At 35.6% G+C, this 8309-nt stretch overlaps 1 protein-coding gene across 4 annotated transcripts in view; it reads right to left on the bottom strand.

The window, feature by feature from the left end:
* Positions 1-8309, bottom strand: part of MCU (mitochondrial calcium uniporter) — a 195096-nt gene that overhangs the window by 176416 nt on the left and 10371 nt on the right. For 2 of the 4 annotated variants that reach the window (XM_059882562.1, XM_059882563.1), the window contains exon 2: positions 2422-2470. The exons of the other annotated variants lie outside the window; for them this stretch is intronic. The gene's annotated coding sequence lies outside the window, so the exon portion shown is untranslated. The remainder of the gene's footprint in view (positions 1-2421; positions 2471-8309) is intronic. 4 annotated transcript variants of the gene reach the window in all.

The raw sequence follows: 8309 nt of genomic DNA, 5'->3' as shown, positions 1-8309 counted from the left end.
CTGGTTACAATAAAGAGCAGTCATTAACACCTACTTTAGTCATCTCACTCAGCTCCAGTAACACAACGGCACTTTGATAATTCTATAATTCAGACACCACATATTCTAAGATATGAGGTTAATTTGTTCAGTTTTCTCCACATAACCTTCAAATGTTGACAATGAATTTTCTGTGTTTTTCAGAGCTGCTAATACTTTTGTACACTTTTTTCTTTGAAGAATAACATAAATAGAGAGAAATACATGCTTGGTGAATTTTCACAAAATGAACACATCCATGTAACCAGTACTCAAAAGAAGAAACAGAACATCACTGGCACCTCAGGAAACTCCTTCATACCCCAATCCCAACACTTTCCCCACCCCCACCAAGGATAATCAGTCTCCTGACACACACAGTTCTATCTGTTTTTGAGATATATGTAAGTGAATACTGTTTGGTGCCTGGCTTCTTTTGCCAGACACCATTATATTTGTAAAATTCACATATTATTATAAATAGCTATTCTCTGTTCACCGTGATCAATGTTTAACATTCACTGTGTGATCATGCCAGAAAACTATCTGCCCATTTTATTGTTGATAGGCATTAGGAAAATTCCAGCTTGAACTATTACAAGTAGTCCTGTTATGAACGTTTTTGTTCATGTCTTCTGGTGACTACATGCACACAATTCTGTTGTATATAAATCTAGGAGTGGAACTGATGAGTCACAGAGCATACATGTGTTTAACTTTAGTAAATAACATACACTTTAAGGAAGAAATAGTTTAAGATCTTTTTGAGGAAATTTGAATGATTAATGATTCATCAGAAGGTGCTGACTTAAAAAAATACTTTTAGGAGGGTAAACATATTGAAGTAGGATGGCTGATCTGCACTGCTTCCAAAGAAAGCAATTTATTTTAGAATATTTTCACCAGCAATTTTGCATATGACAATAACAGAAGTAACCAAGTCTGTCTTGTCCTTTCTGGAATTGATGATACTAAAAATTTAGGAACAAACTGAAGAGCCGTTGCTATTAAAAGTAAGTACTTTCTTGACAAGTTACAGAATATAAATGTTACAAGTCAGAAGTCTGCAGTAGTTAAGCCTGTACTCATTTAATCATACTCCTGGAAACTGAAAGACTTCAAAACTAGTTTAATACTCAGGTGGTCATATAAATGCCTTCTACATCAGTGAACATGCTAATAAAATTCATTTAATCCTAGAACAGGAAAAGAATATTATGCAAAGACTATGGGAATCTGAATAAAGCATGGATTAGTTAATAATAATGTATCAATACTGGTTCATTACTATTTATTTATATATATATATATACACTCATTGATTATAACAAATGTACCATACTAATGTAAGATGTTAATAATAGGGAAAATGGGGAAGGGGTATCTATGAGAATTCTATATACAATCTTAGTCATTTTCCTGTAAATCCAAAACTGTTTTAAAATAAAATTTATCTTTAAAACTTCATTTAAAACTCATAACATAATCTACAGATTGTAGTACACCTGCTAAACTCTTCTTAGGACACAATCCAAATGCACTTTGAGCTGTTAGACACTCATACACACATACATACACATACAATCCTGCTATCTGTGAGCTTAGACACACAAATACATGAAGGAAGCTTTCTATCTGTGCCAGTTTTGGTTTTGCTCCTAGCTATAAAATTATTATGCAGGCTTAGACTTCTTTTCAATCCAACTAACCTAACCTTTTTTGAGTATACACTATAAGCACTTAGTGATTCATTAAGAAGCAATTCCCCAGTTACCTTCAAACGATAAAAGCATCCAAACTCCAAGTAAGGTCAATTCTCCAATAAATCATATCTTTGTGGTTTAAATCATTGAATTTTTGCTTTTACTTCACAGAAAATAAAGGAAAAAAGATTGTGCCTTACAGCTAGTAGGGAAAACAAGTAGCTCTAATGTGGTTTAAGACCTAGCAGAAGGAACCCTGAGCAAGGAAGCCGGAGACCTAGCTTCTAGCTTCAATTTTATCACTTTTCAGCTAACCTAATGAATTCAACTGTAGTCACACCATGTCTATCTCTAAGTACAACTTGAAGTTTGGTTCTTTTGTAGGAGAAATCAGCAAACTTTTTCTTAACAGAGCCAATTATTTTAGGCTTTGTGGGTCATGTGGGTTCTGTCACAACTCAAATGTTATTAATACAAAAGCAGTCACAGACAACATGTAAATGACAAATGTGCCTGTGTTCCAATAAAACTTTATTTATAAAAAACAAGCAATGGTCTTGGTTATAGTTTGCCACTTCCTATTCTATATATCAGGGGCAAGAAAATCAACTGACAAGCTCAATTTTGTAAAACTACTCCACTGAAATAAACTGTTTTGTTTGCAGGGAAAAAATGCTTATGAATCAGGATCTTCACATACCTGAGAATGTTCAAGTTTCCCCTGCGTGAACAGGTCACATCACCAATACCTAAGACAGAGCAGGAAAACACTCTCCCTTACATGGTTGTTATGACATAACAGGGGGTGTGTTAATTTATATAGGCAAAATTTACAAGGTGACCTGCAAAAGTAAAATACCAAGTTTTAGCAACTTTAGCAACAAATACAGAAACCCAAATCTCATTAACACCAATAATCATTTCTTCCTTATAGTAAGCTAAATTAATTCAGAAAACTGCCAAGGTCACTGGCTTTGCTGGGAGAGCTGTTTTGTTTCCATGTAACTCAGCTGGTTTAGAACAATAGACCCTTAGTCATCCATAACCTATTAAATTTCCAGGAGGCCAGAGTAACGAACTGTTTGAACTAATTTAGAAGTTTGATTCATTCTGGGATGGGACAGGGGTTTTTCATCAGTATAAATGGTCTAATCAAGCCAAGATCGTATTTATCATCCTTATAGGGTCTATCCTAGTAAAAATGTTCCCTTCTGTGTTAGTCACCTTGCTAAATTCAGCTTCATGTTAGCTACCAGATATTCAACAGCAGGCTGGAGCAAAGAGCCGGCCCACAAGAATCAAGCAAGTGCCTTTTTAAAAACTAATCTTAAGGAGTTCCTCTCCATGGCTTTGCAAAGTAAGCAAAAACCATGCCAAATAGTAAAAAAGGCACTTACTTGACTCCCACAGACCAGCTCCACACTCTAGCAGCTGTCACTGGCATGGTACATGGAGAGTGAGGTGGAAACGATTATCTTGCCAACCACTGTAGGAATGGTAGCGAAAGACCTAAAAGAATAGAAAAATGTAAAGTCAATGTCAAAGGAGAGGCCCTCCTGAGCCTGCTGACATGGGTACCTCAGCTTTTAATGCCGAAAAAGAAAAGGAAGTCTGAAAAGTTCAAGTCATTCTTATTACAAGCAATCCTTTAGGACAAGAGAGCACTTTTAAAAGAAAATGAATTATAACCTAGACTAAATCCAGACTGGTTATGAGAAACTCTGAAATACACTTTTTTTCCCAGAGAAAGTATTGAATCGTTCAGAAATAAAATTGAATCATAGAGAAATAATAATAAAATAAAAACAGAATCATAAGAGAAATAAAAATAGCGAGAATCTGAAGCAACAACTCTTAAATTAATACTTTTAGAAATAGTATTAAGGGGAAATTTTTTTCACATACCCCTACCATTCTAGCATTTGAAAAACAGAGAACCGTGATAAACTATACAGAAATAAGAAATATTAGTAAAAACTTAGGAGTTTCCCAGAAATAGAGGTGTCAGCCTATCGAAGTTCACTCAAGAACTTTCGCCAGTTTCAGAAACAAGTTTATAAAACTTAAGAAATTTTGGCACAGTTAAAAAAAAAAAATTCAACTCATTTGCATATCCATACAACTCTCTGGTTTAGAAAGTATGTTTTCAAATGCTTTACTCTTGGCCATTTAATTAGAGATCATCGAAAAACAAGAAGAGTAATTTTTATTTTTATTTATTTTAAATATAAGCTTATCTTATTTTTTGGCCGTGCTGTGTGGCATCCTAGTTCCCTGATCAGGGGTCAAACCCACGCCCTCTGCAATGGAAATGCATAGTCTTAACCACTGGGCCACCGGGGACATTCCAAGAACAATTTTTAAAAGCCTGTTTACATACCTATCTTCTCTCTCCATCCTACACTATTTATGGGTGAAATAATTTGTGGGGGAAAAAAACAGTGTGATGTGCAAGAAAAACAGCAACAGTGAAAAAACAACAATCATTCTGAATTCGCAATCCCCTCTTCTCCTCCCATCTAATCATTCCTACCAAAACAAAACTAGCAAAAAATAAAAAAACCTCTTTTACTTGCAGGTCCATTCAGCACGCTTTTCCTCAGAACCACAATCCAAAGAAACAGGCAGTTGAGTTTACTCATTCTTGAGGCATCAGAATCCACCCAATAAAAACAAGCAAATAATTTAAGCTTTCAATCTAAATAAATTATAGCCAAAAAAGTATTCTTGCACTAGCCCTTAATTCTAATATGTTTAAATTTGGGTCACTTTTTTAATGGACAGTCTGGTGATTCAAACTACCCAGGCCTCAATTAATTTAATTAGAATGGAATATTCACTGTTAATAGCAACTCTGGCCAGACTACATCTTGGGTGCTTAACTAATGTTTTCTTCTTAATTTTGGCTTGTGTTTGCTTTGCCTCAGCTCCAGGCCCTGGAAAGCATCCCGTTTATTGGTGTTTCCCTCACTGCATCAGCATTTCTGGTTAATGCGCTATAGCAAATCACTTGGAGGTACAGCCTGAATGGAGTTCTGTACTGTGTATTCTGCAAAACTGTTCAGCCCACCATATGAAAGATATTGCAAATCAAAGACTACAGGAGACTGGCAAGAAAACATATTGCTCAGAGATTGGTTTTTTAAATTAATGACTACAAAGAAAGAATACACACTGACATACATACATAACACGTATATATGTAAACACATATATTATTAATACAATTATTTATTTCACACCACCTGCCTGCCTCAGAAAGAAGTACCTCCCCTCAGTCCCACACTTTGTTTTTCCTTTACTGCATCAAAACCATGACACAATCCAAGAATCGGTTTTTGGTTTATTTTTTTACCACATAACGGACATATCTTTTTACAAAACAAAGCAGATAGCTTTAAAATACAAATTACTCCAAACACACAGAAAAGAAATAATGACTAAATACCAACAAGTTTCTATCCACAGCTTGCCTGCACTTGAAAAATCTGAGAATTTTAATAGAATTAACCAAGCTTTTGCTGCATCTCAGTCCCTTATGAGTTCACTGTAATACAGCAGATGCTGTTCTGCATTTTGTATAAGACACGCTCATCTGTGTAATGAAACATTACTCGTCTCTGCCTTCTCTTGGGAAGTATAAAGGGCTTTCCCAGAAAAATGATAAATGAGGACATTCCACACCAAAAAAGGAATTGGCCTTTTTGAAAGTCAAAACAACATTCCTAATCTGACTTTTAAAATGACATATTTCTCTTTCCTATCCCCCTAAAATGTTCAGCTAAAAAGGTTTTCAGTCAACAGGAAAATGGATAAATATGTGCAACAGAGAATGAAACACCCCCCAGCTAAAAATGAATGAGTCAGAACCAAAGGTATCAACTACACAATTTAAGTATTAAGCAAAAAAGAACAAATTATATAAGGATATATCCAATGTAATATCTTCTAAATAAGACTTAAAACATGTTTACAATGTTGTATGAGCTATATGGCATAAACATATACAAGGGAAACATCAAACTGGAGAGTGTTTGGCAAAGAGGAGAGGAAATAGGCCTGAGGAAGGCAACCTGGGGTAGCAATTATAATTGTATTATTTCTTAAGCTAAAAGAAATACATTATTCTACTTGTTTTTATAGACATTACATACTTCATAATTTAAAAAAAGACTTTTCCCTTTATATGTTTGACGAACAACATCCACTTCCCCACCCCCAGCACCAGAAAACCACCACCCTCAGCTGTCAGTATGGCCTTTCCAAGCGGGCTTCTTTGAGAGCCTGATCCTCAGTAGTTATCTTTTTTCTTCTGCTAGTGCTGCTACTTTCTGATGCTGGCTGTGATGTAACCTTCCAGATCCATATCTCAGAGCCTCAGCCTGTCTCTACTTTTAATCTTACCAAGAGTATTCATTTTAGGCAAGAAATCTATTACACATAGTTTCCTTTCATTTCCCCCCTTTAACTGCTGAAAGCTCTAGTAATCATTAAAAAGAGAGCCATTATGTATCTAAAGCTCACTGGACTTTGTGGCAGTTGGCCAAGCTATGAACTCTATTTCCTTCTGAATCAACTACTAACACAGGATGAGATATTAAAATTAAAGAAAGTACTGACTGGAGTTCAAGTCTCCATTTAATAAATGAACATTCCAAAATTTTGTAACATCGTATATACTACAATTCTGTTCTACCATCTCAATTGTGCTTGGATAACATTTTGTTTTGATGCTTAAGTCAGAGCTAGAAATGGAAAAAAATAAATTTCATATTTTGGGGGGTTAACGAGAACAAAATAAGAAAACAAAACCCAATTACTAACATGCATATAGATGAGACATTCAGACAGAGTATACCCTTGGGATCCCCTCAAAAACAAAAACAACAACAAAATCACTATTACCTCTTTGTGATCAGAAAACTCATTTTTTCCTGTCTACTCAGCAGCTTCTGTCCTTAGCATTCAAAGATCACGGAAAGAGAGGTAGTAAGAAAGAGACAGGGACAGACATTAGCTGGTATTCTTCTGTTTACGAAAGAAATGTAATTCCATCAAAACCAAACCAAAAACTTTCCATTTTCTCACTTGCTTTTTACTACTTCTACTTCATTCCATCTTTAAACACTTCTTTAAAGTATTCTGACAGCTATAATCTGTTTTAAAGTGAAAAATAGGTTTTTATCACACTTGGCCACTTGCCACAGCCCTGCTTCATGGCAGCTAGCAGAATTCTGGCAGTACAAGATACAGGATACAGTGGGGGTAGATGGAAATACAGAAGATTTGTTCCAAAATAAACACCTCCAAAAACCTGTCATCTTTGGAAATATGTATCAGTAGGGAATATAGAGTTGGCAGCACCTCGTTCAAATAGTTCCTTTCTCTTTTCAGCAGTGCCCAGCCCTTCACTCTTCTCTATTCTCCTTCACTTGCTCCAAATACCTCCCAGGTAGATGTCACTGTGTCAATTTCTTAAATTATCTATAGCGTACATTCTTTTTTTTCCATTACTCTTTTTACTTAACATTGCACATAGCCATGCTTGTTTCAGCACAACCTTTTAAGTTTAAGTCTTTAACCTTTTAAGTCTTTTAAGATTATCAGCTGCTGTCTGAAGCAAAGTCATTCCTTCTTGATAGCTCTATGATTTCCATCTGTAGAATCAAGGCACAGGGAACAAGATGATATACCAGGTTGAAGGAGTCGGACAATGGTCCCTAGGACTTTTTAACTCACTGACTCATTTGTCCAACACTGACTGAATGTCTACATTCACGACACTGTAGTAGACTCAGTTCACAGGGTTTGGAAGACCAGACTACTATGAACAACTAACCACTTGTTAAGATTTTCACACTGGGGATTCCTGTAGTATAAAATCAAAGAAACATTTTCTGTTCCAGTCTGGCAGGTCACAACTCAGAATTCATGAATGATTAGCACAGTCCTGTCCCACAACACACCATCATTAACTGCTTTTTTCCTCCTCCCTTCTCTCCAACTCTGAATTTCCCACCATATCTTTACCTCTTTTCCAACTCCCTCAGCAGTTTGAATTAGAAGAAGAAGAAAAAAGAAAGATGGAAATAAAGGCTTAATGAATTAAGAGGAACGTAGGGTAAATTGTTCATCAAGATGTCAGAAGTAATTATGCAAACTGTCCTGAAAAGGAATTGGAAGGCTCTTTTTTTGTCACTTCAAGCCCTTTGCTCTTGTGAGAATAAGTAAACATATAACCATCAGTTACTGATTTTATACAAGCTACCCAATGAAATAACATAAAAATTACTTGTCGTGTTACATAAAAATGATAAATTAGAATTAAAGAACTTTTTAGGTTCACCTGACCAAGCATCCTTATTGAACTGACAAAAATAATAGGATCAAAGAGGTTATGCCACTCACTCAAAGTCAAACAGCAAGTTATGGAAGAGAAAGCAGCAGAGCCCAGACCCCTAACTCCATTATACCACATAGCACATAATTCTCTTCAATTACTTCTTATTTTGGTGACTGGGAAACACACACACACACAAATACATACACACTCTTAGCACTTCCATCTTTTCATTTGTTTAACCATCC

The sequence above is a fragment of the Bos taurus genome, chromosome 28, assembly GCF_002263795.3.
Source record: "Bos taurus isolate L1 Dominette 01449 registration number 42190680 breed Hereford chromosome 28, ARS-UCD2.0, whole genome shotgun sequence".
Classification (NCBI taxonomy): domain Eukaryota; kingdom Metazoa; phylum Chordata; class Mammalia; order Artiodactyla; family Bovidae; genus Bos; species Bos taurus.
Note: the sequence above shows the minus strand (reverse complement) of the source record. Positions and strands in the feature narration are given on the sequence as shown.